General features: G+C 39.3%; 1 pseudogene; it reads left to right on the top strand.

Moving 5' to 3' along the window:
* The first annotated feature begins 503 nt into the window (after window positions 1–503).
* On the top strand, window positions 504–1,561 carry LOC103605809 (annotated as a pseudogene).
* Window positions 1,562–8,703: the final 7,142 nt, after the last annotated feature.

Genomic DNA, 8,703 nt, shown 5'->3' with positions numbered 1-8,703 from the left:
GACAAAGAATTAACAAATGTTTAGGTGATAAATACTCTGTTATGACTGGATAATAATACAACATATACATGTCCTGGAACAACAAACTGTACCCCATAAAATATACAATTAAAAATAAAATACTTCAAAAATTTGTGCTAAGATAAAACAGATATTGCACATTCATTTTGGAGGGGGGAAAATTCAATCTGCATAGTTTTTCTTAATATAATTTTTTTCATGAACTTTTTGAAGAAACATTAAATTTGTGAACTATTCCTCTTTAATTTTTATTCATTCCAAAGTACAAAAGCAAATTCCAAAGCAATTTTGCTCTCTGGTCCTGGGTCCTTGGTCTTCAGTCTTCTGCTCTCATCTACCAGAGCCTGTCCCCAACAACTAATCAGATTCTGCAAATTCTCTGCTCCCAGCCGGCTGGACTGGCACTGACCCCAGCTTTCTATCCTTTGAAAACACTAGAATAATGTCCCTGTATTAATTTTTACTAGAGCTAATCAGCTGTCATGCCTGGAACAGGGATCATATAAAGGTTGCCCACAGCCCCAATAATCATAAGGTGCAAATATGTAAGAACAGGAGCCGGAGAGTCAAAGCTCCTGAACTCAAGCAGCACAACAGACACATCACAGGCTCTGACTGGGCTCCCAAGAGCGACCGCATCCTCACTTACCAGGCAGACTGAAATGTCTGTATTTGGATTCAGAAAGACGGTGTCTGGAAGCCAACCCTAGTGATCCTGAGAATTAGTAGCACAGACGCTTTTGTGAAGTGGTATCTTCTAGAGAAGAAATTTGCTGTGGGAAGCAGAAGACAACTCATTTCTGTTTGCTGTTTGTAGGCTGAAAATGACTGGTGGGTAAGCAAGCACATTAAAAAGCCAACTGTCTCCTCAGTCCTCGTCTTGGACTAGCAGCCCGATAATGTTTGCTGGTAGCAGGATCATGTGACTTCAAATGCAGAGTGTTTTCTGCTTGCATTAAAGACGTGGAAGAAATGCCAGCCAGTACACCCTGGGGCAGCAGGAAGCTTTTTGGTCAGCTGATGTCAGAATTTGGTGGCAGCGGCACTGATGGCCAGTTCCATGGGGTCAGCTGAGTCTCCTATTGGAGCTGCTTGGCCTGGGTCAGCCATGACAGCATCGTGTCCATTGCTGATGCCTCAGAAAGTGCACAGATCTCAACTCTGAAAGCAGAGTTCCTGCCACTCCGGAGTCTGTCATTTGTCTCAGAGAATAGTGTTGTAGCTGCAGGCCAGGACTGCTGCCAGATCCTTTTAAACTAGGATGACCTTGGCTGCTTGACCTTTGGTTTCAAGCTACACATTCCAAAACAGAGCATCCAGTGTGACACGTATGCATGAAACGATTCTGCCAACATGGACCAGAGGGTGACCACTGAGGACCACAGTTCATCCTGGAGACTCTGAAGCAGAACAGCATCACCCAGGTGTCTATTTATAAGGTGGATGAGCAAGATTGTCACAAATTTTTCACCACTGGAATTGATGGAGCCATGAGAATTGGAATTTCTAGACCTTAGGTTTTTCTATCCAGGGCTGCTAAATGGTGTGAGGCTGAGGGGGCCTCCACAATGCAGCATAAAGACGGTAGCTGATGGCAGCTCCGTGTTTGCAAGATGGTGAGGAACGCCAGTCACAGGGAAACATGGAAACATGTGCAGTGAAAATATTGTGTGGTTTTGTATGGACATAAGTTTTGAAGGTGTTCATTTTATAAAAGTAGCAGTGATTTTTGTTTTGGTTTTGTTTGATATTTTATTTTTGTTTGTTTGTTTGTTTGTTTATTCTTGCAATTTCATTCCATTCTTGACCAAAGCTTCTCTTAAAGAAGTTTATAAAAAAATAAATTAGTTTGTGAAAACAAATGCACACTAACTTAAAGGAAAGGCTGAGGGATGTGTAAGAATTGTCTGCTAGACAATTAAACAAAAAAAATGAAAAAAGCAATGATTCTATAACAGAAGTTTTATATTTGCAGTATGAAAACTAATATGACATATGTATATATACACACACATACAGAAACCCTGTAGCTTTCCTTCATGTAATTAAAAAATACTTATTTTAGAAAAAGGAAAAAAAGAACCAATAGAAAAGAAAAAAAGACTGAGAATACCAGTGTTGGTGACTATGCCAGGAACCTAGAGCCACAAATATTGCTAGAGAAAATGCAGAATGAAACAGCTATTCTGGAAATTAATGTACAGGTTATTTTTATACATTAAAACATAATCTAGAGTCTTTATTTATTTGTCATTGATAATATCTACAAATGTCACAATCTTTTTCCTTCCCAGCAGATCTAATTACTTCTTTTCTGGGAATGAGCACACACTAGCAACCTATTCACACCCACCTAAATATATGCACACTTGTCACATTTTAATCTCTAAATATGAATTTACATTAATTTCCCTTTAAGTTCATAGTTTCCCTGAAGATAAGGACAGTTCCTTCTGCATCTATTTAACAGAGACCCCCTGGTGAGTAATGAGCTCACCTGGTTCTGAACACAGGGTTCCATTTCTTTCCCTCTGTTGTCCACAACAGGTCAGCCCACTTATCCGTGTACTAACAAGAGTGACCAGGTTTTACCTGCTGTTATAACCACCCAAATTCTGGTGACTCTCCTGTTACCTAGATTTCTGGATATTATTTAATTCACTAAACAAATTTTGAATAGGTAAGTTTCAATACTCCATACTCAAGACTTTTTTATGTAATTGAATAAAGGAAATACAGGAGGATCTAATTGGTCAATGGATGTGTGAATATGCTGTGTCGAGCATGATGACTGACCGGCCCTATGTCAGCAGGTGTGACCCGTCAGATCAGGACCAGAGCAGATAATCCTTGTGCACTCAGAGGTGAGGGCTGTCAGAGGTTCTTTCTGGTTCCCAGGGAGGGTAACAGCACAAATATCAGTGATGAGAAAATCCAGCAATGCAGACGTCCTGCTACAGAGTTTACACATAAAGTTGTCATCACAATCCACAATTCACGTCTTTTCAGACAGTAGCACATAGAGGTAAGGCCACATCCTCAGGGTCACACAGTGAAGAGGGATGAAGATGTGCTCCACTACATCCTCATAAGATCCCAGACACAATCCACAGTTTCACAATGTCTGTGGATGGCAGCTCTGAGGTGCTTTAGTTAAAGAGATCTTGTTCCTAGGGCAGGAGCTTTTCTCTGACCATCACAACCACATCCATTCAGAAGACTTTTCAGTGTGCATCTCTATTTCCAACAAACATGAAGGTTCCATACACCATAGTGTAGAGTATGCATAAAGCAAATGTACTTCGCAGGGCCTGGTTTTCCAAAGCCTTGTAGTTTCAAATATTGACCTTGCAAAGGAGAGGACATTTTCCCCAGGATATAAAGTCTCTGGTGTAAGAAAAAGAATTGTAACACAGCAAGGTTGCTGGCTCAAAGACAGACAGGTTACTAATTGATATGTAAAGATACTGGGAAATTGCTGTAAAAAGAGAATGTTTACTAAAATCAAGTTTTTGTTAGTGGTTCTACTTAATGTTACCAGCTTCTTTTGTTAAACTTGTTAAACGGTACTTAGAAAAATCCCACCTGTGTTCTCTTCCTGTAACTTCCTGGTCTGAAGAATAAATGTCAGAAAAGAACCCCAACTCATGGTTAATTTCCCAAATGGAAGGAATGCCTCTCTTGAGGGCTCCAGGAGATTAACCCCTTTGTGGGGCTTCTCAAAGCTCAGAAGAGATGGGCTTTCAGTAATCTTTGATGGTTCCATCACCCAGGGGAAAGGGGTGACAAATCCGTGGGAGGCAAAGCAACAAATGGTGACCTCGATGTGACAAATTCTGGGTCCAGGGATCAGAGACCGACATGCCAAGCCTTGGAAAGGAAAAGAAAGAGGACGTCTGCCACTTATCCTGACAAATGGGAGGTACCAACAAAAGGAGGGAAAGAAAGAGGATGTGTGCCACTCATCCCGACTAAAGGGAGGCCCTGACAAAAGGGAGGAAAGAAAACAGATGCCTGGAAAAAGTAAGAGGGCATCTACTCATCCCGTTAAGAGAGAAATCCCAGTAAGGGGGACTCACCCCGGTAAAGGGGATCACAGACATGGCTTTCAATTACATGATTGCATGCCAATTGCAGTGTCCAGCTAGGGCTTTGCCCAGAAGTTTTGCTTTCTTACTCTCTCAATTTTCTATCTATTCTTGTGATTATGCGTAGTTTACAGCCTAAGAGGGACATTCAATATAGTTCAGTCCTTCTATGTCTCCTTAAGGCAGTAGGTTATAAAATAACTACCTGTCATCTAACTAAATTATTATTGATTATGGTGGATTGGAAATTTTGTCGAATTGCTTTAAAAATTATTCAGAACCTTAACAAAAGGAAGAAACATGTTTATGCCATTACAGACGATAAAAAACAATCCTCATCTCCTCCCCCCTTTCTCCCCCCACCTCCATTTTTGGAGGGAAACAATTCATTTGTTCCCTTCATGGAGTCCTGTCTTAGAGATGGACATAATATGGGAGTTGATGATCATCATGTCTCTCCTGTTGTAAGAACTGGGACTCAGTCAAGACATGAAGACCTCCCATTCTCCTTGTTTGAATGGTGTAAAAAGAGCATCACAGAAAATGGCTTACATAGTACTTTTACTAATGAATGCTTAGAATCAATTGCTAATGGGTATAATATGACCCCTTGGCATTGGAAAATACTTGGAAAAATTGTTTTAACTGCTGCTCAATATACTGTATGGCTGCAAGAATATCAGGAAGCCTTACATGCTATTTCACTTGAAAATTTACAAAATGAGGTTCAAATTAGCATGGATATGTTGCTTGACCAAACAACTAGAGCAGCCAGAAAGGCTTGGGACAAAATTTCTGAAAAAAAACTAAACTTCAACCTCTTGCTTCCCCTGATGCGTTTTTGATACAGAGATTAGATAACACTCAGCCACTGTTGACATTATCTGTTGAATGAAAATTAATTACAGATTCAGGGACTGATGTTACCATAATTGCTCAAAAGGGTTGGACTCCATTATGGAAAGTAACTTCTTCACCAGTTACACTTATTGGATTAGGCGGGTTCAAAATCCCTTATCAAAGTAAAGATCCTTTGTTGTGTGCTGGCCCTGAGGGACAAACTGCCTGCATTATGCCTTATGTTTTAGATCTCCCTCAAACCCTATGGGGCCGAGAACTCCCTGCTCAAAGATATGTTTATATTGAGACATCTCCATCAAAATGTATCATAATGGCCATGACCACACTCCCACCAGTCAAATTACAATGGACCCCTGGTCCTCCAGTTTGGGTAGATCAGTGGCCTCTTAAAGGGGAGAAGTTAATTCAAGCTACTTTCTTTGTTAAACGACAGTTAACAAGTGGGGCATTTAGAGCCATTGCATCATCCCTGGAATACCCCCACTAAATCTTTTGCTACTGTTAGACAGGGACCCACTGAGCCTTATATAGATTTTAGTAACCATCTTCAAGATGCTGTAACTAGACAAATTGACAATGTTCATGACAATCCAGAACTGCTATCACAAGTTTATTTACATTTAATCAAACAAGTTAATAATTCTGGTTTACAAGTAGCTCCAGATAAAATTCAAAACAAAGGAGGCTTGGAAATGCCTTGAATTTTAATCACTCAGAGAAGTATATGGCCACAAAATATATCTTTCCATATTCAGGAGGTGGTTACTCTAAACGACTTACAAAAATTACTTGTCCACATTAACTTGTTCTGCCCTTCTATGGGTGTTGAAACTTATCAATTACAACACTTCTTTATACCTTGAAGGGAGATCCTGATCTGTCCTCCCCTCATTACTTATGTGAAGAAGCAAAATTAAAATAAACACAGATTGAATCCTCCTTACAGTCCAGACAATTAACACATATTGTTAAATGTCAACTTATTCATTTCATTATTTTAAACACCCCACATAGTCCCACAGCTTTGCTTTGCCAATTTCTTCCTCAAATAGAAGTCATTGAATGGATTTCCTTACCCCATCAGCAAGAAAGGAAATTATATACTGAATTGGAACAATGTATTCGGCTGCTCACTGGGGGAGGACACCATTGTCGAGTGCTTGCTGAGTGTGATCCTGATGTTGTTAATCATGGTCTTTCTGGGGCTGATTTTTACACTGCCCTTGAATAATTATCTCCTATTCCCCTCCCTCAAGTGCTAACTGTTTGTTGGTGGTTCTGGCAGATCAGGAAAGGGATCTATGGCATGGTGGAAGCAGGGAATCTGGAGGCATTTTGTTGCAGTCCATTGTGGGTCCGCTGGCAGTGCTAATTGGCAGCTGCCATTGCAGCCTTGCAACATTTTTACAATCAGCCACTTAGTTTAGTAGCTGACTCTACCTAAATAGTTGGAGTCTTACAGGTTATTCAAGATGCATCTATCCATGAGGGAGATGATTTTCTTTTATTTGAAATGTTTCAACATTTTCAAAAACTTATTCAAAAAAGACATCATCCTTTTTATGTAACTCACTGCATTCTCATTCTGGTCTTCCTGGCCCTTTATCAATCGGAAATGATATGGCTGATCACTTTGTTATGTATAATAATATTTTCAGAAAGCTATTGATCCTCTTCAGGTTTTTCATCAGGGTGCACAAGCCTTGGCTAACATGCATCAGAACTCTTACAGGCAAGCTCAAGATATTCTTTGTGCTTTTCCCGATTGTCAGAGCTTTTCTAAATCTAATTTCCCTGGAGGTGTTAATCCTTGAGGAATAACAGGTAATGACGTTTGGCAAGTGGAAGTCACTCTTAAATATTTACATGTTACTGTTGATACTTAAACACTGGCTCTTATTCATGCCACTGCCCAAACAGGAGAAACTGCTAAACATGCTAAAAAAATATTGCCTTTCTGCCTTTGCCACCACGGGGATTCCAAATAAAATTAAGACAGGTAATGGAACAGCATTCACCTCCAAAATCTTTCAAGTATTCTGTGAGAACTGGAACATCAAACATGTCACAGGAAACCCATTTAACCCTACTGGCCAGGTAATTGTTGGAAGAGCTAATGGCCTTCTTAAATCTCAAGTAAGTAAACAAAGGAGGGATAATGTAGATATAGGACTGGCCTCTCATGAACAGGTCTTTAAAGCTCTGTTTGCACTAAATTTTTTAAATTATAACTCTCAAAAATTAACCGGCACGGAGCAACATTTTATACCTCCTACAAAGAGATGTAGACCCTTGGTTTTATACTGCCACCTGCTGACGGGACCACAATGGTTGGGACCTGCCAAATTGTTAACACGGGGGAGAGGGTATGTGTTCTCTCACCCACAGGCTTGCTATGGATGTCTGCTAAGGCCGTTAAACCTTATGTGGAACCCAAAACAGATGAAGAATTGAATCTGATCCCCAAATCTCTAAGCCTCACCTTCACACATCAATCCATGTCACCAGGGATGGTACATATCAGACCACCAGTGATGAAAATAATAAGCTCTAAATTGATCTGGGTAAAGTAAAAAAATTTCAACAGTCATATAGCTTTCAATAGCTCAGCGTATAAGCTCAGTAACTCATTTGGCAAATGAAAACTAACCTAAAATCTACCTGTTTAACTAGATGGTCTCAAATTTTCTGGCATCCAGCTAGTTTTCCTAAAAAGCCTTCTAAATTCTCTCCTAGTCTCATCTATGTGTTTCTTCACAAAATCCTTTGGTAGAATTCTATGTTATTTTCTTAAAAGGAAGAAAGTCTTCTCTGCATCTTCTTGAAAAGGCTTGCATACTCTGCTTTACAATTTAAATTTGTTATCTTGCTTTCTTTACAGCAGGGTGAGGCCTCACCAATAAGTCTTTTTAAAAAACCCCACAATCTTAACCTGGCTGTCCTTTTACTAGTGAGCTGTTTTTACATCTTGAGCAACCTATAAGATCCTTGTTTGTTCTACTTGTTTATGTCCACATATATGCATGTGTAAGCTGTATGTTGTGTCTATATGTTCATGTCTGTATGTGTAATTGTGGTATGTGCAAGGTACCAAATTGGTTTATAATTAATGCAGGCTCCTTAGATAAAAAGTATACTTTTCAAGTTCACATGTCTTAAATTTTCTAAATTTTTGTTAAATATATTTGATTTGAACCAAAATGTGATTTAAACCTTTTACCTAAATTTGTCTCTAGGTAAATATGTTTCCTTGTTATCTCAGCCCTGCCTCCTGGCCTTGCTGGGAGAAACAATATCTTTTAGACATTATGTTTGTAAATACCACCCTCTGTCTTAAGCTTCACATGGCTCCAAATGCCACATGGAAACCTAGGACCCAAAATGGCTAGTGAAAGGAAACCTATGCACAATATCGCATAGGCCCTAGTTAACATTAACTGATATGGGTATAGATTTAATACATCGAGTTTTTGGCTGGGAAACCATAAATATGTAGTTGGTAAAAATATCTAAAACTCATGGTGGGCTTTGTATAATTTGTTCTGATAAATGGATGCCCATTTACTAACCTGAATGTGTAAAAATATTCTTATCAGCACACATCACTTTCTGGGTTTACTAATCAAACACGATTACTAGAGGTCTTTTCACTTGACTGCTCTTAATACAAAATAGTAAAAGATTATCTTGTCCCTTAGATAACTGGTTAAATAAATTTATTTCATGATAATTT

The sequence above is a fragment of the Galeopterus variegatus genome, unplaced genomic scaffold (assembly GCF_000696425.1).
Source record: "Galeopterus variegatus unplaced genomic scaffold, G_variegatus-3.0.2 Scaffold6087, whole genome shotgun sequence".
In the NCBI taxonomy this organism is placed as follows: domain Eukaryota; kingdom Metazoa; phylum Chordata; class Mammalia; order Dermoptera; family Cynocephalidae; genus Galeopterus; species Galeopterus variegatus.
This window is presented reverse-complemented; position numbering and strand designations above follow the sequence as displayed.